The 26,487-nt window shown below is 44.1% G+C and overlaps 1 protein-coding gene across 3 annotated transcripts in view; it reads right to left on the bottom strand.

The window, feature by feature from the left end:
* Positions 1–25,023, bottom strand: part of Sulf1 (sulfatase 1) — a 167,025-nt gene extending 142,002 nt beyond the window's left edge. The window contains exon 1 of one of the 3 annotated variants that reach the window (XM_042270725.2): positions 24,583–25,023. The gene's annotated coding sequence lies outside the window, so the exon portion shown is untranslated. The remainder of the gene's footprint in view (positions 1–24,582) is intronic. The other 2 variants (XM_006974694.4, XM_076563708.1) reach the window with 2 other exon arrangements.
* Positions 25,024–26,487: the final 1,464 nt, after the last annotated feature.

Below are 26,487 nucleotides of genomic sequence, written 5' to 3'. Positions count from 1 at the left end.
AAGCTTATTTATGTTTTTAGCCCATTGACTATAAATCTAAGGTCAATCAACATGTGCCTTGTGACTAATTACAATGAGGAAAGAGCTAAAATGGAATTTGGATGATTCAGGGTCCTTTTGCACTCACATCAAAGCACTAAAGGAGGTTTTGAAATTCCTAGCTAATGCATGGCTGGGGTCTGAGAGTTCCTGCGAGAAAACTTGCTTAAGCTATATTTCTCAATCCAGTCAAAAGTGAATATTCATGGGGGACACAGCAGGCACAGGCAAGGCGTTGTTCATAGACAGTAGGTATGGCAGCCAGGGAAAGTGGCTGTCATTCCAGCTTGTGTTGCCGGTACGGGTGACTAGGCTTTTTTTTTTCTTTTTTTCAAGACAGGGTTTCTCTGTGTACCTTTGCACCTTTCCTGGAACTCACTTGGTAGCCCAGGCTGGCCTCAAATTCACAGAGATCCGCCTGGCTCTGCCTCCCGAGTGCTGGGATTAAAGGTGTGCGCCACCACCACCCAACCGTGGCTAGGCTTATAAACCTTGGGTTTCACATGCTGCTCTGATATCTTGGGGCCTCATTGGGCTCTTCTAAGGCCCAAACCCATACGTTCTTCTGTGTTTTTTGTTTTTTTTGTTCTCAATTTGCTGCCTCACTAGTAGGAAAGGCTCCCCACCTAGTTTGGTTCCCTGGTTCCCTGTCAATGAAACCAGCCATACTTCACCGGGTCTTCAACCCAACTCAACTTTCTGGGCTTCAGCTCACTCCGAGCCCATGAAATTTGTCCGAGGAACTAATCCTGCCCTCCCTTGCAAGCCCTCCCCTGCTGGACACAGACACCCAGTGCTGGCTACAATCAAGGCAGCCTCCCCCAGTCCTGCGGTTCACTGTGTTCCCAGTCCCAGAGTGTACTCTGCCTACAGCCTTGAGTCTCCCTCCCGGGGTGGTGACTAATAACTCCTGTGAATTGTCTCTGTTCACCATCGGATGCTGTGAGCTCCAATGTCCCCAGAGCTCTAGGGTGGGACCCCCCTCCTTCACCACCCTGGTGAAGAGAACAAAACAATGACCAGACATTAATACTAATACTAAAAGGAATTTATTACACAGACCTATTGCCAAACAGACCATGTTTGGACTTTTGTTAAGCATCATGCTACTTGCAAATAGAAATGAATTCTAGCTCAAATAATGCCAACCAGGCCTGATCTTTATTAATTTAAATACCCCTGAGCTTTGCCATCTGTTGTTTTTAATTTTTGTTTTGCTCACCTAGAGGTTTTGGGGTCATAGCATGCTCCCTTTCTCAAGAGAGCTTTAACTACAGCCCTGCCTGGAGGCAAAGGATAAAAAGATGACCCTTCCATGTCTGTCATTTAAATCCACTAACTACATTCTTTCAGAAAAATGCAGCAGAAAGAATTTTTTCTCATCTCCATAGATGGCAGATTATAATAAACAGTTTTTTTCCATCTGAGATATCCTATCATTAATATATTTCCGAATTCTCAGCCTCAGAAACAAAGCTCCCAGTGTAATTTCTTTCCTGTTCATGAGATTTACAATAGAAAGGTCATGTTTGCACTAGACTTTGGTTTGAAATGAATCTTCTTCTCTCCTTGTATTTCTGTAGCATCCAGGCACTTCATTATTTAGTCATTTCCAAATATGAAATGCTTGTCATTCTTGAACAACGACCTAATCTTCCTTTTGTGGGTGGAGAAAGCAAGGCATTGCCAGCGAGCAGATCACTCGCAGGGTTCTGGGGGCCCTGAAGGGCTTTCCTCCGTGTCTCAGCCAATCTACAAGGTAAAGATGTCAATTGTTCCATCTGTGGCATGTACAATAGCCTCCAGGCATGGGAAGGTGTTCATGCAAAGCCCATCTGCATCCAGGCATGGGGCGCTCAGGGTGCAAACTTGGGTTAGGCAGGGCTAGGAAGCGAGTTCTTGCTTTGCTTTTATTTATTTAACTTAATTAATTTAGAAGCGTTTTAGGAAGTGTAGGAAATACTGGGTTTCTTGGTGCTGTTTTCGTATGTCTTTGTGTTTTGCTCATATTTATCCTGTCCCTGTTCCTCACCCTGCCCTCTACTCTCAATGGCCAGCCTGGGCTACGTGGCCAGTCTCCTTCTCAAAAAACCCCACAAACAAAGTTCACTTGGATTCTGTTGTACAAAACCAACAGACATCTTCAGACCTCCCAAGTGACTTCAGTATTGAGGCTCTGACTTCACCACTCCCCTTGGCGCTCAGATGCTGTGTCCTACCTATGAACATACAATATTAGAACAGGGATTCATTTACACCACATCCACTGCTCATCAGACCTCTGTTTTAGGGGGTAGGTACTAGCTCTCATTACATTTGATCACATTTTATCGCCGTACATACAGTATGAGCTTTCACGTGATTCTAGAAGCCAGACGAAACCCTGCCCCCACCCTCACTTCAAAGGATTCCTCACTTGACTAATTCTGAAGAGTAAATTGATTTTCTCATCGTTTGCTGCGTTTGACAATAGGAAGGCTGACGGGGCCAACATTGCTGAAACGACAGCTCCCTTCCACCCAAGGGGAAGGAATGCGTGTTAATATCTCTAATGACGGGCATCTTTATGAGAAACGTGAAATCACTTATCCTCAGCAATAACCTGCCGAGGATTAAAAAGTACTTGGGGCTTAGAACGGAAGTAATCTGTCAGGAGAAATTATTTAGACTGATATGAAGTAACTGAATAAATTGGCTTCTGGTAGCTTCCTAAGGACCCAAGGACATGTAGATTCAAGTTGGTTAAAAGTCAGCGTGAGCTGCCGAAGAATCTGGAAAAGAACTGCCGTTCTACAGGAGGAAAACATAACACATTTATTGGATAAATTCCTTTTGCGAAAAGATAGCATGTTTACTTGATAAATTCTTTTTCATCTACTAGGAACTAGAAGTGATTTCAGAAGGACACGGTTATCCAAGGGACAGGTGGAGTGAGCAGGAGGATGCCTTGCCTACGCAGAACAACAGTGAGACCTCACCAAGCCACCTCCTTGTGAGGCCCTGATTCTAAACAATAGGAGTGCTTTCCTTTGGGCACCGGCCCACGCCTCTCAAGGCTGGCTTGGGCATGAGCCTGGGGGACAAGCATTGCTCTGGAGTCTGGAGCCTGCCAACATGCAGCAATGTGCAGGCAGGCTTGTGTCCTGCAGGAGCGCCTCCTTCCACTCTTAACGGCCTCAGAGTTGCACATCAGTTAACAAGTTTTTATCAAAATCTCACTCTTCTCTTTCTGGACAGCTTCAGAGCAAACTCTTTTTCACCTGGTGAATTATAGGAAGAAGCACTGTAGCTGTGTGGGAAGTTTAATTGGGTCTGGAAAAAAAAAGTGTAAATTGTCGGAAATGTAAACTACATCCATGTAATTGATGCCTACAATTTACCGTTTAAAGAAGAGAATTCAAGAGTCTGAGTGTCCCCGCAGGTACCTCTTCTAGGGAATGGAAACACATTCTGAGAGGGGTCCTAGCAGCTGCTTGGGTTTATACATGTAAACGTACAAACAGAAAGGCTTGGGTTGGTGGTATAGCTCTGTGACGAAGCATTGGCTCAGCAGGAGCCAAGTCCGGTCCACTACCCAGTACCCCCCACCCCACCTCAACTGTGCTATGAATAAAAGTAACCAGTAAGAAACCAGTTAAAAAGATGGTGAAAGATAATAACCTAGATATTACTGTGACTTTAGACTAAGGGATAAACAGTCCTTTGATGGTCTAAGGAATGAAAAGTTTTCTGTGAGTTTGTGTGTGTGTGTGTGTGTGTGTGTGTGTGCGCGCGCGCGCGTGTGCGTGTGTGTGTGTGTGTGTGTGTGTGTGCATGTAGATGCCAGAGGTCAACTTCCTCTGACACACCTCAGATGCCTTCCACCTTGATTGGAAGAGATAAGCATCTCTCACTGACCTGGCCATCCATCCTGCCACCCAGCTTCCACCTGTCACTGCCTCTCCAGCCCTGAGATTAAACGTACACCTAAATTTCTATCATTCCTTGGCTTGTAGTCAAGGCCTCAGGTACTTTCCTGACTGCACTATTTCCTGAGTTCCCAATTCAACATCTTGATATTAGAATTTTAAGCTCTAACTCTTTAGAAATGGTGCATTGGGGGAGGGTTGACTAACAGAAAGAAACAGGAGACATTCAGTATAAAATGAATCAGGTTTGTCACAGGGTCTTTGTGCAAGCAAGCAGAAGTACAGATTGCAAATGCAGTGCTATGCACACCCATGAGCAGGTGTTGAGGGGAGGCAAGAACAGACTGGGGAAAGGCCGAAGAGGAAGCAGGAGGTGTAAGAGACTGGACTCTGGATGCCATCCCATCCAGAGGTTGCAGACCGAGAGATACTGATAAGGATGTGCTGGAACTCAAGAGAGAAACAACCCTCAGCAAGCAGAACCTGCAAGAATGCTGTGTCTGGTTCTGAAAGCTGCCCATGTCATTACAAAGCTGAAGCTTGAGCCAGGGATAAGAGTGACAGACAGGCAAAGGAGTGATGAGGGGCAGGCAGACATCTGCAAGGAATTCTTTAAGGCTTTACACCAGGCCCAGCTGAATCACCTGACTCCAGTGGGTGCAGATTTTACCCACAGTTCCCTCACATCACAGTAAAGTCCGGGTGTGCGCCTACAGTGTCTGTGTGCTGTACTGGAATCTCTGGACTAAGACAAAGGTGGCTTTTCAGAAGTAAGTGGAACTGGGTGAATGTAGAGCTGCTCCGTGCTCACCCAACTGTCTTACTTGGGGGTCAGGGGTGGGAGGGAGTATCTGAATGATTGGCATGTGAGATTTCAGAGTTGAAAGATACCGCAGAACAGACCATTGCAAGCGCGCTTTCAGAAGGGTGGGGGTGGGGAGTGTGGCATTCAGGAGGCAAAGGCAGGCAGAGCTCTGTGACTTCAAGATGGCCTGGTCTACATAGCAAGTTCCGGACCAGCCTGGGCTACATAATAAGGCTCTGGGTTTTTTGTCTGTTTGTTTTTGTTTTTTAAAGGAAGGAAAAAAAGAAGCGGGAAGGTGGAAGGGTGTTTGTCACCGTCTTGCCTCTGAGTAGTTTCTTCCTGGGTCATTACTTGGTGAGTAGCCATGAGGGGCACCTGGGAAAGTGCCGCTGTCTTTAGAGATGGGTGTTCCCCTGCTCTGTCTGCTCTCTGCCAAACTTTTGGATTCTTTATCTAACTGGTTAGAGCAAAAGGAAAGGGAAAAATCACGAGATCTAACCAGCAGCGTGCCAGGATTTTTTGTCCTTTACTTTTGTCAAGCAGACAAGTGACTCTAATCTAAACAAAGTTATCCAGTCAAAGACCACACCTTTCAGATTACCAAGAGGGCCGACCTTCCAAGGGCTGACTTAAATGTTTAAAAGTGAAATTTGTTCTCTGTCTCTTTTTCTGGCTTGAAACTGCGCTTTGCTATAAAGCTGAGGTTTGGTGAATTGAGCCAGCTTAATTTTTAGGTCTTGTGTTTAAGTATTTAGACCATAATGTCTTAAAAGCTTTTTAATAGAGAACTCTAAACATCATCCATTCATTAAACAAGCAATTACTGAATGTTTAGAGTGTGCCAGGGACTGCTGTGGATTCGGATAAGATTTTTCAACCTGCCTTTTAAAACAAATATATGTCCTTACACGCTATGTTCTTAAAAATGATTTTTTTCAGGGTTAAAAAAATTAACAAATATCAGGAAAAGAAGCTGATGAAACTCTCAACTAGGCTTAAAAGGGAAAGGGGAAAGCGGGAATGGCACCCAGGGGCAAAGGTTTTGCTCAGTATTGGGTGATTCCTGAGTTTGATCCTCAGCACAGCAAAGAATAAACACACACACACACACACACACACACACACACTTCAGTGAGATGGCTCAGTGGGTAAAGGCACTTGTTGCCAACCCTGGCAACCTGAGTTCGATCCCTGGGAAATAGGTCTTTAAACATTACCAAGTATTGGCCCCGGGCAAGAAACCTACATAGCCTACTCCTTATATTTCTTAATCCATAAAATGAATGCAGTATCACTCATTTTATCTAGTCCTCATCTAAGCCATCATGAAGATCAAATTTAATAAGGGCCCACAAAGATGATTTGCAATGGTGGTATGATGTGTAAACAATGGTAACTTTTATATACACAATGATATACCTAATAGTCCCCGTTCATCTAGAGGCAGAGGCAGGATTGTTTGAGTCTGATTCAAGGTTTAACCTGGGCAACATAATGAGATTCATATCTCAAAAAAGTCCAAAATTAAATTACGAACTGTCCTTGATCAGTGCTACTGAGTATTGGTGACTGGTTGGTAGACAGTGTGACCCTGGTTTGTGAAAGCTTTTAAGTGCAAGTTAACTTTCCATTTTATACAAATAGATTACAGAAAGTGTAGAGGAATAGACCCAGATCTTAGGTCTTCCTTCCAAGGCTCACCAGCTCTGTTGTGTGTGCAATGGCTTAACTTTCTGTGTTTGCATTTCTTTATTAAAACCTGAAGAGCCAAAAGGAGTTGCGAATTTAATGGAAAATTATAAGACAAATAGGAGTCAGTTTAATCAGACTAATCTGTAGTTGATAAGCTGTCCTAATTGTCTTGCTTTATAAAAAAAACCAGCCTCATGTATATGTATCCCTCAATAATGGTGGGGTTACAGCCCCATCAGGATGTTAAAAACTAAAAATACCATCAACTGAAGATGTATCTAATCCACGTATCCTATCACACACCATTGCTAGACATGTCTAACATGCTCAGAACACTTACATCAGTCTACAGGTAGGAAAAAACGCCTAAGCAAAGCCAATTTTACAATAAATATCTATCTTAGGTAAGTCATTGAATACTATACTGAAAATCGAAAATTGAACAGTTCTCTGGGTATTCCTTCGGAGCATTGTGAAGTCAGTCATTAAGCTGAACTACTTTGTCAGGGCAGGACTCTGTGTGTTTGTGTGTGTGTGTGTGTGTGTGTGTGTGTGTGTGTGTGTCCAACCCATGTATGTGTGTTTGTGTGTGTGTGTGTGTGTGTGTGTGTGTAGATTGAAAAGGATAGAAACATAAGAAAAAGAGGAACAATGGTCACTCTCTTAAAAATATTGACAATAATATTCACAGATTATGGTCTTGTTGGCTAGACATTAATATGTCGGTGTATATTATCTACAAATGTGACAGTTTCCTATCCTAAAAAATGGGCACAGGTATTTAATTATATGACATTCTCTATAAGGTTGTCAAAACCAAATACAAATTTAAAAGTGCTTTACAAAGTCTTAAGTGTCTGCTGTTATTTGGCATTTTAATGTATATATTTGGGCTCAGAGAGATCAGTCAGTGGATTGATGCACTGGCCAGCAAGCCTGACAACTTGAGTTCGGTTCCCAGAACCTACATGGCGCCAGGAGAGAACCAACTCCCAAAGGTTGTCTTCTGATCTCCACATGTGTGTTGTGGCATGCCTCCTTCTAAATAAATGCACAAATGGAATTGTAAAGAACTAAAAATGTACATTTCATAAGGTATGGAGAAAAATCAAATTATGCTCAGAGGGCTCACAACTTGTAGTAAAATCCAGACAAGATTCCCACTCTCTTACAGCAAGCTGATGTCTGGGGCCAAATTTGTCTCTTTGGTGGGAGAACAGGAGAACGATGCCTTCATGACCGTGTTGGTCAGCATTTTGAGTTGTCCTTCCAAGAGGCCTTTTTAGGTTCAGTCTCTCACTTGAGCAGTTTGCATTTCACGTGTGTTTGGGGATGGTGGTCCTTGAACATGGTTGAGAAAAGACAGTAGGGGTACAGAACTGAGCTGGCAGGGCAAGTGAGCTTCAAGGAGCGTAGCACCGGCACAGTGTGCTTTCTAGTGCCAGCCATGGTCAGAGACGCCAGCAGCGTCCTTCACTCTGGACAGCTGAGCTATGACTAGGAAGCACGTGGAGAGTGATGAAGGTGTGGAGAAGCACATGTAGAGGCGATGGGGCTTACATAGAGATGGGGTGAGCATCTCATGCAGACAGAAGGTGGAACTGCTGAGACTCATCTTCTAGCACTCACTGTAGGGCACTTCCTATATACAAAAATGGGTTATCATTCTGCTATATTGCCTTCACATTCCCAACAAAATTCACCCATCAGAAGCTGGAATGTAGGTTAGCCCACACTTGGGCTTATTGTATAATTCTAGCCAGACTTGCCATCATATTTTCCAGTGAATTAAAACATGACCAATAGTCCAAATATACCAACAAAACCACTCTTTTTCCTATGACATATTTCCTTCACTGCTCTTAAAACCATAACGGTTTCATTTAGATACATACAACAATGAAGAGGAAAAAACACTTGCTCCTTGTCAAGAAATCTTTTTATTTCAGATTAGTAAGTTGTTTTTTTATGGTGCAAAATGAAAAATGTAAGGTAAAGAGTATGACATATGTTTGTAAACCAATAGTGATTAATTTTGTTTTCTTTGCAAATAGATCAGTTTTAAACATAATCTATATGGATGCATAGTTGTATCTATGTCCTGTAGTTTATTGCAGCACAGAGAAGTCAGCTCTCCTGCTTCTTTTGGAAAAGATCCATTACCTAAGGAAATTTCTCAAATGTTCTTTTCCTAATGACGTTTTATTACTGAGTGGATAGTTCACCTGCTTGCACTCAGTAAGTTTGTCCACTAATGACAAATTTTAAATACAAGAGCAGGGAAGCAGGAGTCGGAAGACATGAGTTCTATGAGTAGAGATAGAACTCAGTCCCTTTTTTATTGGCGGTCCTTGTGATGAGTCCCCACAACTCCCACCAAAAAGTCTTGAGCTCTCACACTAACGGCCCCTCTACCCAGCCAGTTCTCAGAGTCAAGGAAATAGTGTTTTCTGAACTTTGCCTTTCTGGGTCCAGCAGTGGCCTATCTTCTTTGCTTCCCCAAATATAATAGTTTCCATGACTTAGCTCAATGAGGACATTTAGAAGGAGTGATGACCAGCATTTGTGGGTATTTATAAAAAAAAAAAAAGAATGCTGTTATAAAGAGTATGGTGACATTCTCCTGTCATCTGAGTACTTGGGAAGTGGGCAGGGGCAGGAGGCAGGAGGCAGGAGGCAGGAGGCAGGAGGATTCTGGTAAGTTTGAGCCCAACCTAGACTACATAGCCAGACTGTTTCCCAAACAACCCCACAAAAAACAAAAACAAACACATACATGCATGCACACGCACACACACACACACACACACACACACAGACAAAACAAATCAATAGAAAAGCAAAGCTCTTTAGCGTAAAGGTGCACACATTCTCCATAGCAACGTGGCTGGTTATTTGCTTTGGAGTGGATTTTTCACCAGAAATACATCTAAAAAGGAGATTCCACCCCACCTCCACCCCTACAATTCTTTGCAGCGATCAGTTTCTCACCTGGGAACTTAGCAAGAGAATCCATGGTCGAGGAAGAAATGAAGTTCATGCCCTTGTGTCTTAACATAAAACTGAATGTGAACTCACATCAGTCCCAGTGGTAATTCAGAGATTTGGATTTTTTTTTAAGTTTTATTTATTTTGTTCTATGTGTATGAGTGTAAATAAGGGTGTGCACTGCAATACCCACACAGGCCAGAAGAGGGCGTCTAACCCCCTTGGGAAAGGAGTTGTAGCCGGTTGTGAGCTGGTGCTGGCTCCTCTTCAATAGCCAGTGCTCTGAGCCACCACACCAGCCTTAATCTGAACTTTTAAAGAAGACCTGGGCTGTTTAATTCTCTCTCATAGAAACTCTCTCTGTGAGCTAGGGATACAACTCAGTGGTAGAATGCTTACCTGGCATGTGAGGCTCTGAGTTTGACCCCATCACAAGAAAGAAGGAAGGGTGGAGCACGCCTTTAATCCCAGCACTTGAGAGGCTAAGGCAGGTGGACCTCTGAGTTTAAGGCCAGCCTGGTCTACAGAGCTAGTTCCAGGATAGCCAGGGCTACACAGAGAATCCCTGTCTTGAAAAATAAAACAATTCAGTCAACAAACAAAAAACAAAAACGACAAACAAACAAACAAAAAAAAAAAGGGAAAGAAGAATTTTTTGATTTCTGGCAGGTCTCTCTACAAATTCACCTTATCTTTCTTCAGATTCGGAAATTCCTTAGATATTCTCCAATATATATGTACTTCCAATACCATATATTTTCATAATTTCCTAGAACCCCCAATTTTAAATTATGTGAGATACACCAGCACACATGATTCACTATCTTTGACAGATTATGTCAATCCTATCTTCTCATGTGGCTTGCTAATTCTCTTACAAGGATTTCCATTCCTAGGCAAATAAATTTTATAATCCAACCCCATTGTCACAGAGAGACTGATTTTCCACGGGGTCTATGGCTGTTTCCACCCATGATGAGCAGCAGATAGAAGATGGATCTCCCTACCCAGCACCTTCCCTCGCAATCTGGTCTGGCTCTAATTTTACAGGTCCTCAAAACCATGATTGTCACAATCTCCTCAGTTCAGCTCTCAAGAGAAATTAATTGATAACATAGAGTTCCGAGTGGCTGGCATGTGAATGACACCCAGCTATACAATTTCACATCTAATCAGGAAAGATGGGGATCAGGGTCGGCCTATTGTCTCTCTGAGTCTGTCTCTGGCTGGAAGCCAGCTGGCTCTAAGGCAGCCCTGGAGAGTGATGTGGGCAGAAGATGGAAAAATATTCGAGCCAGACAATCAGTGACTGTGATGGTGTCTTCCACATTGTCAGAAGATGCCTGGGATAGCAGTGGATTCGCAGCTGATTAGTGTCCTGAAATTCTCAGTGACCAAAGTATAATTTTTAGCCCAGTCATCTTTGACCACCCTAACTGTGGCTGTAATGAGGGTCTACAGCATGTAAGGATATGTGATATCCAGGCCATGCTTGACAGACACAGGACTAAAACCTCAACTTCTGCCTTAGTGAGGCTAGTAATCCAAGGATAAGGAAGCAAAATCTATGAGGAATGGCAATAAATGCAAATTTGTACATAACCAAGGGCTAAAATGATGAGAAAGTTTTAAGTGGAAAGAGATCAGACAGAAAAGGAAACTATTGATGTCTGGAAGAGTTGGAGAAAGAAAGTTCCATTGAGGTAGTGGGGCTGGATCTTTCACTTCAAACTAAGATGGGTGAGCTTTGGCATTCAGAACCATTTTGGAAGCCAAGCTCAGCTGAGAACGCAGTAGGAGCAAGTGGTGTATAAGAAGTAAGGTGTAAATTCAGGATGCCTGAGACCAGTTTAGTCAAGAGCAGAAAAGCATATGGAGGGAGGGAGTCGTAGGGTGATGTGGAAAGTGTGTGGACATCCATAAGCGGAAGGTGTAAAAACTGCTAAGAAGCTGCTTTATAGTAGATGAATGACAAAAACAAACAAAAAACAACTAGTTCCATTCACCAGAGGTCAGTAAGATCAGTGGAGTTAGAGAGATGGCAGAACTTAATTTAGAAACATAAAGGGCTGTTGGCTATTTCAGCCTTACCACCACTGCTTTAGTTTTAAAGACATCTTTGTTTGCACCATATAGTCTTATCTGGCCTGGAACTTGCAATGTAGACCAGGCAGGCCTTGAACTTTCCAAGTTGTCTTGCAGCCTTTGCCTCCCAAGTGTGAGTCTGCAGACATAGGCCACTATACCTGCTCGAAAGAGGAGAGCAATGTGATCTAGATGAAGGGGATGGTAAAACAAAGGTAAAGGAACAACATCGTGTTCCTGAAAAAGAATCAGTTTGCTGCTAACCCTGCTGCTGGCCGCAGCCGGACCCTGGGCCCTGGGCCCTGGGCTCTCGGGGTTTCTGCCATTTCCCCTTGCACTGCCTGCTGCGTTGTCCTTGCAGTAACCACCACCTCCCCCAACACCTGTTGTTCAGCACACTGTCTTCATTTCCACTGGAGCCTTGAACAGTTATCAAGGAAACAGCAATGTGCATTTTAGTTCATTATCTGCTCTGTGTGAAGTATAATTCACATGAAACCAAAGAGGTGGCCGAGGGTCCAGAAATACCTACAGTTCTATGCTTTTGCACCTGATTTAGTTGTGGGCTGAACTGGACTGGTAGATCAATAGATATTCCTGGGGCAAAATGGCTAATCAGAGTAACAGTTGCTAAACATAAATGTTTTCGTGTGTGTGTGTGTGTGTGTGTGTGTGTGTGTGTGTGTGTGTGTGTGTGTGTTTATTCAAAGGCTTGCAAATGCATGTGAAAGCCACATTACAATCTTGGGTGACATTCCTCAGATACCATCCACCTTATTTTTTGATACAGGGTCTCCCATTGGGTGGGAGCTCACCAAATAGGCTAGGCTAGTTGGCCCAGCCAATGAGCCCCAAGGATATAACTGTTTCCACTTCTCTGGTTTACAAACACGTGCTGCCACCTCACGGTACTTTTATTTTTCTTTTTGGTGACTTCTGGGCGTTGAACTTTATATTTGGCATAGCGAACACCTAGAGCTGAGCTATCTCCCCAGGCTAACATGAAAGCTTTCATGCTTCTTTTTTCTTTGTTTTCTGTCCTTATGTGTCAGCAAGTCCCTGACAGAATGTTTTGACTGCATGGGTATTATTTTTCCTTTCTTTGTTATTTATTTATTTATTTTATTAAGAATTCTGAACTTCTCCAATTCAAGAAACCTCTGTAACCCAATAGACAGGTCAAGATGCTCAACCTGTACAACTCAGAATTGGAATCTGAAATTAAGCTATTCACAGCTGTGGATGAGCTTGTGTACACCTGTAATCCCAGCACTTCCGGGATGGGGGCAGGAGGATCTAAAGTTCAAGGTCATCCTTGGCAGTCCTGTGAGGTCGAGGTCACCCTCGAGGTTACGTAAGACCCTGTCTCCATACAAACTCCTAAATAGGCAGATCCTATTCCGTGACCTCATCGTGTAGCCTCCCTTCAGGTCCTCCGTCTGCCCATTGAGCTAAGTGGGTGCTGGAGGGACCGTGAGGGTGTGCAGCCACGCCCTGTGCTCTTGCTGCATGTGATGGTTATCGAGCTGACTTTGGTGCTCATGGATTAGGTCTTCCGCCCTTGAGCAGGACGTCTCATCAGTTTGGTTGCCAGCCACTAATGGCTTTCAACTATAAACTGGCTCATGTCAATTATGCCCCCATGCCCGGCAACTCTGAGTGAGAAATAGATTACAGGTGCTGAGACTCTGGCTGGCATTTCTCCCAGGAGAACCAAAGTAGTTGGTTCAGAGCACTCAGCTGAGTAACATAACCCAGGCCAAAGTCTTCATTAAAAACTTGACTGGAACCCAAGTCCCTTTTGAGGAACCAAAATGCTGTCAAGTCTCCATGGTTGTTGCTATTTCCACACATTTTCATCAACAGGAAAATGCACTTCAAGGGCTGGATAGACGGCTCAGCAGTTAAGAGCACTGGCTGCTGTAGCAGAGGTCCTGAGTTCAATTCATAGCATAGCATATGGCTCATAATCACCTGTGAATGGTTCACAGTCACCTCTAACTCTTTCTCCAGGGACTCTGGTGCCCTCTTCTGGCCTCCGTGGGTACATACAAACATGTGTGTGCTTGTACAAGTATACATACATACACATATACACATAATTAAAAATGAAGTCATTTTTTAAAGAAATATATTTCAATTGCAAATCATGGTGGTTCAAGTTCTATGTTCCTTTGGTCACAGTGCCCCAGGATACAATGCAAGATTATGAAATGAATAACATAACTGTTCTCTCTAAAGAAAACCATAGCTAAGCCTGAGGTTCCTCTATTGCATATGGTTGGTGCCTGACAAGAAATGGGTCTTCTGTTTTAAAGAGGCCATTACAGGGTTAAACAAAATGAATGAAAAGAGGAAGCAGGAGTTCTGAAGAGGTAGAGATGGGAGACTAAGGAATTCAAGGCCAGTCTTGGCTATACAGCAACTTCTAGCCCAGCTTGGCAGCTTTTCCCAAATCTTCAAACGCGGAACTATGCCGTATGCCAATCACCTTGATTTGGTCATTGCCTACTGTACCTGCGTCAAATGTCCCACTCGACTCCACGAATTTGTACAATTACCGTGCACCAATTAGCATTTTGTAAGGAATGATTTGTTTTGTCGGCAAGAAAGGAGGCTGTGAGTCGGTATATCATTTGTAAAACATGTCATTTATACATTCTGCGAGAGGCTATCAATCAAGCTCTTCCATGGGAAAACCTGAAGGTTTACGAGCAGAGGCAACTCAAAGATTTCATCTCTTTTTGCCTCTGGACTCTCTTTAAATTTTACACCCCCTTCCACCAGCATTATCTTAGTTGAAAGAAGAGAATTATAAGTGTTTTGCAGAAGGAGGTTGGTGTTCTTACTAGAAAATTTATTATTTTCCCAAACTTAGGAATACCAGAATTTTACTTGGCCAATCAATAATCACCTTCTCTTCCTCCCATCACCCGCCACCCTCCCCTCTTTCCCCCTCTCCCCTCCCCCGCCATTCTCCCCTCTTCCTCCCCCCACTCCTGCCATCACCCTCCCCCCTTTCTCCTTGCCCCTCTTCTTTGTGATCTGAGAGAAGATTCTTTTTAATCTAAGGAGAAATGTCTTAGTTCTGTAAACACAGGTTGTGTTCCTTTCTCATCTCGATCAACCATCAGAATTGAAGTTTATCCGTTTGAACTCTATTGTTAAGCATTTACATTCACATATTTTAAATATTATTTACTTTTGTCTATATGAATGCTTTGTCTGCACAAATGCAAATGTACCACATGCACGCAGTGCCCAAGGAAGCCAGATGAGGGCATTGGACGCCCTGGAACCTGGAGCTGCAGACAGTTGTAAACTGCCATGTAGGTGCTGGGAACTGAATCTGGGTCCTTCACAAGAGACGCAAGTATGGTGTGTGTGTGTGTGTGTGTGTGTGTGTGTGTGTGTGTGTGTGTGCGCGCACACAGGCACACACACAATTACTAAGCCATTCCTCAGTTCCTATGTTCACAGATTTTACCCATATTTGCATTATAAAGTTACTCCAGAAACAAACTGTCACTTTGGAAATCAGAGGTGCTGCAAAATGGTATTCCACTTCAGTACTGCTGTTTTCTTAAGTGGAGCCGCCACCCCTGGGCCTTCATAACTCAGTGTCATCTTTGTCCTTTGGTTATTGTTTTATTTACTTTTATTATATTTTCAGATAGATTTTGCTGAGATGCCCAAGCTGACCATGAACGTGCTACCCTCTTACATGCAGCTCCTGAGTACGTGCTGGGGTTATAAGAACGGGCCACAAAGCCGGACATGACTGATAATTCTTTAATAATGACTCTTCACACATTCTTCCTCACTGCCATTGTATCATCAATAGGAATAGAACTCTTCAAGATGGTATTTAGACTGGAGAGCTTCATGGTTGTCAGTTGCTCTCTCTTTCTCCTTTTACATTTTTAATTATTTTACATGTTATGGGAGTTTTATTTGCATGTATGTCTGTACGTCTGTGTATCACGTTTATGCCTGGTACCTGCAGAGGAAAGAAGAGGCGTGGATCTGGTAGATCTGGAGTTACAGATGGTTATGAGCCACCATGTGAGTGTCGGGGATCCAGCCCCAGGCCCCAGAAGAGCAGCAAGTGCTCTTAACTGCTAAGCCATCTCCTCCCCCTCCTTTTAAAACCCATTTTATTAAGAGCGTGTGTGTGTGTGTGCGTGTGTGTGCGCGCGCGTGCTTACATGTGCACACATGTGGCACAGCACCCCGGAGAAGGTGAGGCCAAGCTTCCCGAGTAGTTCTCTCCTTCCACCTTGTGGGATCCAATGACGGAACTCAGATTGCCAGGCCCATGCAGCAAATGCCAGTGCCTGCTGAGTCACCCCACCTGATCCCTCTCTCCTGTTTAAGGTTTTGGCTTATCTGGCAACACCAACTTCCCTAACTGAGGTATTCAGACAGTCTGGAATCTGGCTTGGTTTAAACAGGACATGGCACACTATGGACAAGCACAGAGCGGTACCAAGGGCCAGCCACAGTCCTGCTCTTCTCTTTTCTCTCTTCCTTTCTCTGCCCCTTTCTTTCTTTTTTTTCCTCTTCTCTCTGACAAGCAGATTCCCTTCCAATACAAACAAATGTGCAAACGCAAGTACTGAAAAGCAAGCGTTGGCCAAGCAATTCTCTCCCATCCCTGTGTGTGTGTGTGGGGGGGGGGGTTGCAGACCCTTGTGTACCTACAGTGTACCACCATGTGTGACGATCATTTCATGTTGTCAAGACAAGGAAACTGAGCAAAAGAGAAGGTAAGAAAATGGCCCCCAAACACGGCAGCTCAGACGTCTTGGGGTTGAATCACACACTGACCCATCTGCACAGGAACCTTGACAGGGACCTTGACCCATTTTCAGCCGACCTCAGGTTCTAACTCCTTCAACAGGGGGCCTTGTTGGCATCCCTTTTACTTAATTAGCACTAACCACTGACATTTTATCACAAAATTCTCTACCCTACTATGGAGTGTGTGTGTGTGTGTGTGTGTGTGTGTGTGTGTGTGTGTGTGTGTGTGCTTCCCCACACAGTTAACTTAGATGTCCCTTCAGAGAAAGCAGGGTGCCCTATGGCATTCTGTGCTTCTCTCCATACACAGGATACAGATGTGCACACAGAAGGTTCTCGGCCAAGGTGATGCTTTCTTACCCATATTCCTTTTGGGCTCTGGTTCTATTTAGGATGCTCAGCACGGCTCTTTCTTAGAACATGGACACCACTGCTGGAAAGTGGATTTTGCTGTGTCCCATGCTGCACTCACTCCCAAATCCCTTTATTAAATGCAGAGATACAGAGAAAAGAATTGGTATTTCTTGGGAAGCCTGAAGTGTGCCAAGTAGAAAATATTACATAGCCTAGGATTTGACTCTCTGTCGTGTTCAAAACACCTTCTTTGCTTTTACCAGCATGAAGTTCTCAGGAGGGAAACGCAGAACAGGATTTGTGGGGGCCTCTCCTTCTGGGATGTGCTTCCTGTAAGATGAAAGCTAAAAGCTGAACTTTCCCAAATCCCTGGGTGCTGCCAAGCCCATCTGTCCACCAGGACGTTCTTTCTCCTTGCTAGATGATTGCTTCTTGGCAGGTGAAGGCTAAGGAGAAGGCTCTGTGTGGGCAGGAAGTCTATTTGGGGAGCTTGTTATGTTCTAGACAGGTGAATGGGTGCTAAGCCATATTTGTAATATGAGTGTGGAAGATCCACAGGCTCACACTTGTAAAGTATCATCAGTAAGTACACACTCCCAATGCTATTAATCATTCTCCTGCCCCACGTGATTCTGCTGTAGCTCGTACCTTAGGACAGTACTTGAAATTAGCATAGCAGACTATGTTGCTTGAGCTAGAACATTCTACCATGGGAGTGGAGATCTGATGAGCTCGCATTCTGACTCCTCTTTGCTTTGGAGCGGTCTGCTGTCATTGTCCAGAAAAATGGGTAGACACATGGACTGGATGGAACTGGAACTGTTTTCATCAAGGGAATTAAGGATTTTCCCAAATTCTTGAAACGTTCTGTACTCTCTTAGTGGAAACACTGTATGGAGGAAGAGTAATAAAAAACCACTAGTTTGGCTAATTGCAACCAGAGAACCAGTTTCTAACAATTGAAATCTGTAAATCAGGTGAAGATTGGGACCAGGGAAACCTGAAAATGGGTTAAATCTGAAAACAGGAGCAATAAAGCAAAAGCAAAAATGTACATAAGGAGAGAAAACTCCCTGGGCCGATTTCTCTCTTTTATTTATTTGTGATTCATCATCCTGAGGGTTCAGATTGCAGGGATGAACCACCATGCCTAGCTACAGCCCATTTTTTAGGAACAGAAACTTCAAACTATATACTTGTTAAAAGATACATATTCTTTTTAATTATGTGTATATGAGTATGTCTTAGTCCATACATGCGGTGCCCATAGAGACCAGAAGGGGGCATTAGCTCCCCTGGAACTGGAATTACAGACAGCTGTGAACTGTCCTCTGGGTGCTGGGAAATGGACCCAGGCCATCTGTAAGAGCAGGAAAGGCCCTTAACCACTGAGTCGTCTCCACAGCCCTCAAATTATACTAAATAATGTGCTTAAATGTTGAGTCTCCATCTCACAACACACACTCAGGCTGGACTCAGCTTTCCAGGCTTGTGTGGCAAGTGCTCTCACCCACTGAGCTTCCCCAGAACTTTCTTCATTTAAATCAGAGCCGCTTGGCTCTTGGCAGTTCCCAGATTCTTCCTGATTCTAACTCGTAACCTAATGTTGGAATTTGTACAACAGGAATTTCCAGAATGACGATAAAGACATCTCACCCCGAAGCACAATGTCTGAACCAACCTTAGCCACTGCAGTTAAACAGATATATGTGTCTTTGTCCCTTAGATTCACAGTTTAGAAATATAGAAATTGTTTCTTACATTTGTACCTGTGTTGTAAAAAAAAAAAAATAGAGCACAAGAAAAGTTATTAAGGTGGATGTGACAGTGTAAGCCTGTATGTACATGAAATCCCAGAACTTGGGAGGCTGAGGCGGGAAGATCGTGGGTTTGAGAGCAGCCTGGTCTACATAGTAAGGTCTCGTCAAGACCAAACCAAACAAGGCAAGGTTTTAATACTGAAAATAGAGCACTGCCTTTTATGAATTAGTAAAACGTCAGTACATTATTCATTGGGAACACAGGAGCCACATATTTTAGGCAAAGTAGAATAGCTTGTCTGCTACAGCTGAAGACAGAGTCCAGCTGGTAAGTGTCAACTCTGTTTCCAAGTTCTACAGACAAGTCTGCAGGGGCAGGTGAGGCACAGAGAGGCACAGTCTCTCGGTTTCTGTGGGTGGGGCGGGGGTGATGTTTCCAGTTTCTTCCCATTTCCCGGCCCACTGTAGTGGCAGCCTAGGTGATTGGAGTGAAAAGAAGGCCCCTTGACCTTTCCAGGCTCCTGAAAACCAGTTAAATGACTAGTGTCCACGAGTACATTTTACCAAGCAGAAGACAAAGCTTATGTGAGAGAATGGTCAGTTGCACTTCCGGGGAAAAGGTACCAAAGGAAGAGTCCACCTTTCCTAGTAGGTACGAGTTTGGGAAGTAGGCTGACCACATTTGACTTTGTGTTAAATTTACTTTGGAGGTGACGATCTCTTGCCTTTCTGGAAGCCTGACCTAAATTGTTTGTTTGGTCTGGTTTGGTGTGTGTGTGTGTGTGTGTGTGTGGTCTGCATGTATGTTTGTGAATCATTGGCTCGCCTGATGCCTGAGGAAGCTGGAATAGAGCATTGGATTCCCTGAAACTGGAGTTCCAGATGGTGTCAACCACCATGTAGATATTGGGAACTGAACCCAGATCCTCTGAAGGAGCAGCCTGCCATCTCTTCAGCCCCGTTGTTTTCTCTCTAGATCCCGTGCCAGAAGGAAGAGAAAGGATCTTGGAGGACGGTCCACTTTGGCTAGACTTGCTGTTTATTTTCTTTAATGATGAACTTGGGACCTTGCTCCTCAAGCAGCATTGCGCTGGCTCTCAGTGTGAACACAGTTGCTTCAAATCCCTCACTGCCAAAACGACTTGCTTCCTTCTTTCCAGCTCCCCTTCTTTATTTTCCCCTGCGTTGGGAAATGCTAAATGAGTAGACCAAATGACTAGACAGAGGGAATGACTGGCTGACAAAGATGAGCTCATTCCTACACTGTAGACCTAGAGCCACGAGTGCACCTGCCACCTTCCCATGGTTACTAATTCCATATTAGACACGCAGTGATGTACATACATGGGATATTTTGTTCACAGCACTCTAAGGTGAGTACCCCAATATCCATCTTACAGACACTCAACTCACCATTGCTCATTCCCCTGTTCAATGCCACATAGATAAGTAGAATCTTCTTCGGATTAGAACCCAGCCTTGGGCTATCCAGATCTATGGCCACCACTGGCATTTAACGTGATGGAGGGGCAACTCACAGGTGTAAGTCCTATCAGAATCATCAAGGAATGTTAAAGTAGATGGGAATTTTTCATCTACCACTCAGTCTTGATTTGGGACAATAATTTCACACTTTGACTACAAGTGGGGCCTCCCCTAAGGGTTTGTAAAAACAAACCAATGGAATTCCATCCCTGTTCCTCTTTGGTTATGGATGGATGAGGAGAAAGCACAAAGAGCTGATTAATTAGGGTGACTGTGGCAAAACCCTCAATTCCAGTACTCAGGAGGCAGAGGCAAGTGAATTTCTCTGAGTTCAAGGCCAGCCTGGTCTACACAGCAAGTTCCAGGACATCCAGGGCTATATAGAGAACCCCTGATATGAAAAACAAAATAAAACAAAACAAAACAAAGACAAAAAAGAGTTAATTAAAGGTTCTGACAGGGATTACTAAAAAGTGCCTTCAATGTTTGAGTATCTCTGTGAGTTAGTGAACATACATTTCTTTATGTTCTCTGTGGAGATGAATGTAAAACAGGCTAGTCTCGGTCACCTTACCTGTGTCGTCAACATGTTAAAATAAGCAAATCACAAAAGCAGGATGTAAAATAGAGCCATTATACTAGGCACAATCATAACTAGCTAGCTGAGGCGCAGAGTCTAGAGAAGGCTGCCATCAGTGTGAGAGGCTGGGGAGCCTGTGGGAGAATTCGGAGATCAAGCTAAAACTCTGACGGATGAGTAAACAGATGAAGATGAGTGAAATGATCCTTCTCACACACAGGCTTATGAATGGAGAATCAGAAAGAACCCTGTGGGCTTGGGTTATAGCTCAGTGGAGAACACTTGCTTAGCACATGGAGGTCCCCAAATGAACAGCATACATGCTATGAGCCCACTTCCCATTCAACAAGCTAGAAAAATGAGTCATGAGAGACTTAGAAGGTGGGGACTCTGACCTGGCCACTTAGTTGGAGGCAAGACACAGCTTTTGCTCTTACAGGATAGAAGGGGATTATGGCTGGAAAAACTGAGGCTAAATACCAGTGGGCAGCCTATGACGGTGTAGGTCAGTGAAGAACACGTATGTGGCTTTATGTGGAGGAGACCTTTGCTTCAGTCTCTGTGCATTCACAAGAAGAGGGAAATGGAGACAAAGGGGGCAGTCAGGAGGCTGTTGCAGCAGCCCATGTGGTGGAGATTCGCTGCACTGGGGCAGTAGCTGCAGGCCAGATGTGGAAGACGTTCTCAAGGAAGGACTCACAGGATTTGATGACAGATTGGCTGTAGGGAGAGGGAAATATGGGAGGTGGAGGGAAAAGGCTGAGGGGAAGTTCACAGGCTTTTCCCCTTCCTCCCCAACATAGTGAGACTGAATTGAAAATATTTTTTAACAGGAAACATATTTTCAGGGATTCTTTTTTTTTTTTTTTTGTTCTGCAAAATACCTTCTTTCATTTTTTTTTTTTTTGCATGAGCCTAACATAACTAGGTGAGTTCATCATATGGCCTCATACTTAATTTTACACATGAGCCTCTTTGTCCCAAGGCCAATAATGATAAAATATGAATATTTAGAGCGGCTTATAAAACTGAAATCCCCTTAAATTCACTCTGTGCTCTGCACAGTTTTGCATGCAGAAAAAAAGAGCCAGATGTTCTGACTGGACCCATAAGCTGGCCTGATTCACATGGCGAAGAAGGTTGAGGAGATCTAATATGATAGACACACAGCTCCGCTGAGAAATACTGCTTTGTGGGCTGAGAGGGCAGGGAGGTTTCGAATCCCAAACGTTATTCTACACAAGGGAGTTAGGGAAGGGAAAGTGTCACACTGGCCACTTGGCTACACCATGACAATGGAAATGGCTACAACAATCTGTCTGATGGCCCATCAAGTTCCCCCAAAGGAAACAGAATACAGATAACCCCTTTTAGCATCTTGATGAAGGCCTCTATTCAACCTGCCATGTACCCTGTCAAGACCCCCATTCATGTTGTGTCAGTAATCCCTTCTGTCATAAATATACATTTTGTAACTTTCATGAATCCAGCTTTCCCGTCACCTCTCGGAAACGTCCTCTTAATTCAAATCTAGATGGAAGGACACAGCTCCAGGACACACAGAACCCCACCCATCTCAGGTCATTTTTCACATCCCCGAGAGGGACCCCTGTGTGTTCAAACACTTCTACAGCTGTTAGAGCACTGATGGGAACTTCATGTGTTGGTAGCAAAGTGCCGTCAGGAAGAAACTGAATGTCAAGCTGAGCTATGTAGAAGTTACCACAAATAAGTCTCTCAGTGTTTGCCATCTGGAACGGATAGATCCCGATTTTGACAAGAAACTGGGATTGCCCCGTGGGCACTGTCTTTTAAGTCAGTGCTTTCAATTGCCTGGGTTACTTTACATTACTTTGTTAGGGGGACAAAAACACAAGTTTGTGTCTTCAAGGTGTGAATTTACCATGCCCTAATTCTCAATGTCTTGTTGGTACCCCATGCACTGCGTGGGTGCTTCTTTGGAGACTAGGTGTCTCCCATGTTGTCTACCTCCTGACCAGGCAACTTTGTGACCAGTCTCCAGCACAGCACCAGGGACATAGGCTCCTGGGGCTCCTGTGGGCTTCCATTCATAAGCAGACCCTTGTCCTTGCCTTTGGTGGAATACCACTGTGGGACATCTCCTTGGATGAAACCCAGCCCATCAACAGGACTTCACGGTGTCCTGAAATAATGCTACAAAGGTACCAGAATAGCCTGGTCAGTTAGCTCCTTACCTGCTCCATGCTATAAGGGGCTCCGATCCTGATATGATGGGAGACGTTATTCTCCCTTTCTCTCTACACTTTTTGAAACCTTAGTTCCACGGCAAAACCAACACTGAATGAATGGAATTCCAAGCGACTTCAGCTGATGAATTAAGTCCCATTTCACTTCAGTTATGTAATACTGGGACTCCGATAACGCTCAGAATCATTGCTGAGAGAATGTTGTTTCCATGCCAATGCTCAAACCTTGGCTACAGGACATTCTGAAAAACACCTCAGCCCCATACTGGGATATCATTTTAGTCTTAACTTTTTTTTTTAAAGATGATTTTTTTTCAAGTCCGCACTATGGCTACAAAAATACAAAAACGCAACTTGAAACAGTATGTTAGAGACCTTAACGCAGCTGAACTATCAAATCAGAGTCCCATGCATTCAACCTGTTTTTCTGCCTACTACCCAGCTTCTACTTATGAAACAGTCCAGATGCAGTGTTGTGTACCAAAACCTCTCACCTGCAAAGGGTAAGGACCAGGCTGGGTTTCTCTCCCTGAAGACACAGGTTCCCCCATAGCACTGGTACATAATTTCCCAGAAAGCAAATCAGTCTTTCAGTACAGTAAAAGAAGTAACCCAGACTCACCCATCTTTTTTGAAAAGTAAAAATACCATTTTAATCCCTCAAATAAGAAGGCACCAGTCTGAAACTTTTTTGAATGCCGTAAGACGCAGCATCGAACATTCCTTGTTATATATATTCCATTCAATTAAACCCTGGTGGGTGACTCTGGCAGAGCCTTTAGCCACACTTCAGATGACAGCTCAGTTACTGTTGCTCCGCACCCGGATGACCATTAATTTCCAATGACTAATTTGTAATTAAAACCTTTTTGTTTATTTGTTTATAGCCAAGGCTGAACATCTATTTACATTTAATTAACACTGTGTAACGCCTGTAACTGTAGTGACTTTAATGATCCATCCCAGATACGCCGCTACTTTAGTTTTTCCTGACTTGTAAAACTCACACACAGATCTGCAAGTGAATTACCTCCATCTGCTCCCCCTGCAGCTGCAACTGGGCTATGTTAAAGAGCGATTTCCTTCTACCTCCCCTTTTTGCTTTTCTTCCAGCTCTAAGCATTTTTGTTTCAGAGCCGACCTAAAGGCTGCACCGAGGGTAGCCAGTTCTTTTTTTCCCAAGGAGTTCCCCGACTTTAGTCAGTCTCCAAAAATGATTAAAAACCACTCTTGCTCTATCACAAATCGACCCGATCTACCTTGCACAAATCGGTTAACAAAGCGTTCCCGACTCTGCCAGCAAGCCAGCCATCAAGCCTTAAAAGAACCTTTACGTATCGAGTAGGAGAACGCAACCGCTTCAAAGTGAACTCTTAATGGTGAAAACTAAAACAAATGCTTTCTTGGCCTTGTCCATCCTTGGCGAGCAATTTGCACCTACTGTTCCGCGCCTACACCGGGGATCTCAAGGGCACCCGGGCTCCCAAAGGCAGTTTCTTCGCTACACCTTCAAATGCCACGCTCGAGAAGCGTTAGCGCTACAAAGACAGCCAAGCTATGTGCACTGTTATCTGTCAGCCGTACAATAGCGGCATTGATGGAACGGCGGGCACCGGCTTTGACAAGTGTGCTGGGTTAGCATTACATTCCAAACTACGGCGAGAGAGAGGGAGAGAGGGAGAGAGAGAGGGAGAGGGAGGGAGAGAGAGAGGAGAGAGAGAGAGGGAGAGGGAGAGAGAGGAGAGAGAGAGAGAGAGAGAGAGAGAGAGAGAGAGAGAGAGAGAGAGAGAGAGAGAGAGAGAGAGAGAGAGAGAGAGAGAGAGATTGAGATTTGATTTGGTGTCTTTTACTTTACCTGGAAATACTGCTTTTCTTGTGACCGCTGCAAATGAATTCCTTCTCTTCTTCCCCAAAGCCAAGTACTTGGATTTGCCTGCAACTCTCACTTGGAGAAGACCACACAGCTCCAGCAGGGCAGCCTTCCTTCTCTTAATCCCCACTCGAATGTGATGACACACACTAACCCCAACCATCTGTTGAAACACGTCCTCAAGCACTCAGCACAGTGCTGTGTCAAGACAGGCTGCCCAATCCAATTGCTGGGGCTGAGCGTCTCTTACGGATTGGAGGCTGAGGGCTGGGCAGGGACGGGAGGTCTGAGAACTCCCCAGTCAAAGTAACCTGAGATTTTCGGAGAGAAAGGACTGCTACAAAAAGGAGGAGTGGGAGGTGCGGCGGGGAAGGTAGAGCGAATGAATTATTCTGGTGGCCAGTTGTGCGTTACTTTTCACAAGTCTCTGTGCTCCTGGGGGGATGGGGGTGGGGTGGAGGGGGACTCTCGGTGGGATGCCCAGGAACACTAAAAATCTTTTACAGCCCATCTATTGAGGGCAATCTCCTCAGCAAGCCGCTCCCCCACCACCACCCCACGGGAGATAAAAGATTCGTCTTGTCGTGCTGATAAAGTGTTAAATGTGGGAGTAGTTTGCACTGAAATGTGACATCTACATTTTGAAATCTAAACTCCTACCTCCTTTTGATTCGGGGGCGGCTGCCTCCAACATTCTTGGAAGGGCTGGGGGGGGGGGCGGTGGGGATGCGGGAGGGGGGTGTCTCAGCTTTGAGCCGAAACTTCTCCTTTGTCACTGGACTCTTGTCTCCCATGCTAAACCAGAGACGGTCAATGAAAGTCATTTCGTTTCTACTTCTGTAAAACAGCACACACTTTCCTAGATAAAGGTGGCTTTTAATCACTTCCCACATTCACAGACATCGCTGGATTGCAGCTCTTGGTTCTAGAAGGCTACACTCTGCCAACGATTATTTTTATTGGTTTCTAGTTAATTGCGCTTATAAACATCCACGTAGCTCAAGTATCTCATTAACAATTTTGCTTTGAAATGTTTTCAATTTGGAATTGTCTTAATACATTCTTCTTAGCTGCTTTTTTAAAAAAGGTTATCTGAACTGTTTTTGTAAAATAATTACATTGATAACCTGAGTCAGAAAAGAGCTACATTTCTTACATATAAGAAGATATTGAGAAATAAATTCAATACTTAAAAAAATCTTATCCTTTCAAAAATTCCATCAGACATCTAAGGAATTTGGATAATCTTAAAGAGTAAAGAAGAATTTTAAATACCATCCACTTCCTAACGGTGCCTGTTAGGAGCTAACATTTAAACATTACACTTTTTGAGGTTTTGAAGATGATCACTTATGGGAGTGAGAAAAGAGTTTAAACTTCCCCAAACCCTTAAAATCCAGATTCCAAATAAGCAGCTAATACTTGGCATACCAACATCAAAAAAAGAATTATTTCAATTGCAAGTGACATGGATCAGACTGGCCTTTTTGTTTTGGGTGTTTGTGGGATATTATATTAAGCTGCTCACAGTGACTTCTGATACACGTTTCTGAAGCCCAGATAAGGGGGGTGGTATTGTCACAGAGTCATGTCTTCCCCTGCTGGGTTGCCAGGAGAAAGGGAGGGGAGGGGGCGGGGGAGGTGGGAGTCCTGATTTCATTTGCTTATTATCTTCCCAGAAGTGATTATAAGGTGCTTTACAGTATATCACAAATTCACTAAACTACTGACTCCCACACACCCATATCCAGACGCATAACCAACACAGACATTGTCAACAATACCATTGGTAGGACAGGCCTAACACTTCCCTGGGGCACCATAAAATTTTAATAGTGCCAATTACTGTAGGGCAATTTTATTCCCTCTTGTTTTTGGAGGAGGGGGTGA

Source organism: Peromyscus maniculatus, chromosome 2 (genome assembly GCF_049852395.1).
Source record: "Peromyscus maniculatus bairdii isolate BWxNUB_F1_BW_parent chromosome 2, HU_Pman_BW_mat_3.1, whole genome shotgun sequence".
In the NCBI taxonomy this organism is placed as follows: domain Eukaryota; kingdom Metazoa; phylum Chordata; class Mammalia; order Rodentia; family Cricetidae; genus Peromyscus; species Peromyscus maniculatus.
This window is presented reverse-complemented; position numbering and strand designations above follow the sequence as displayed.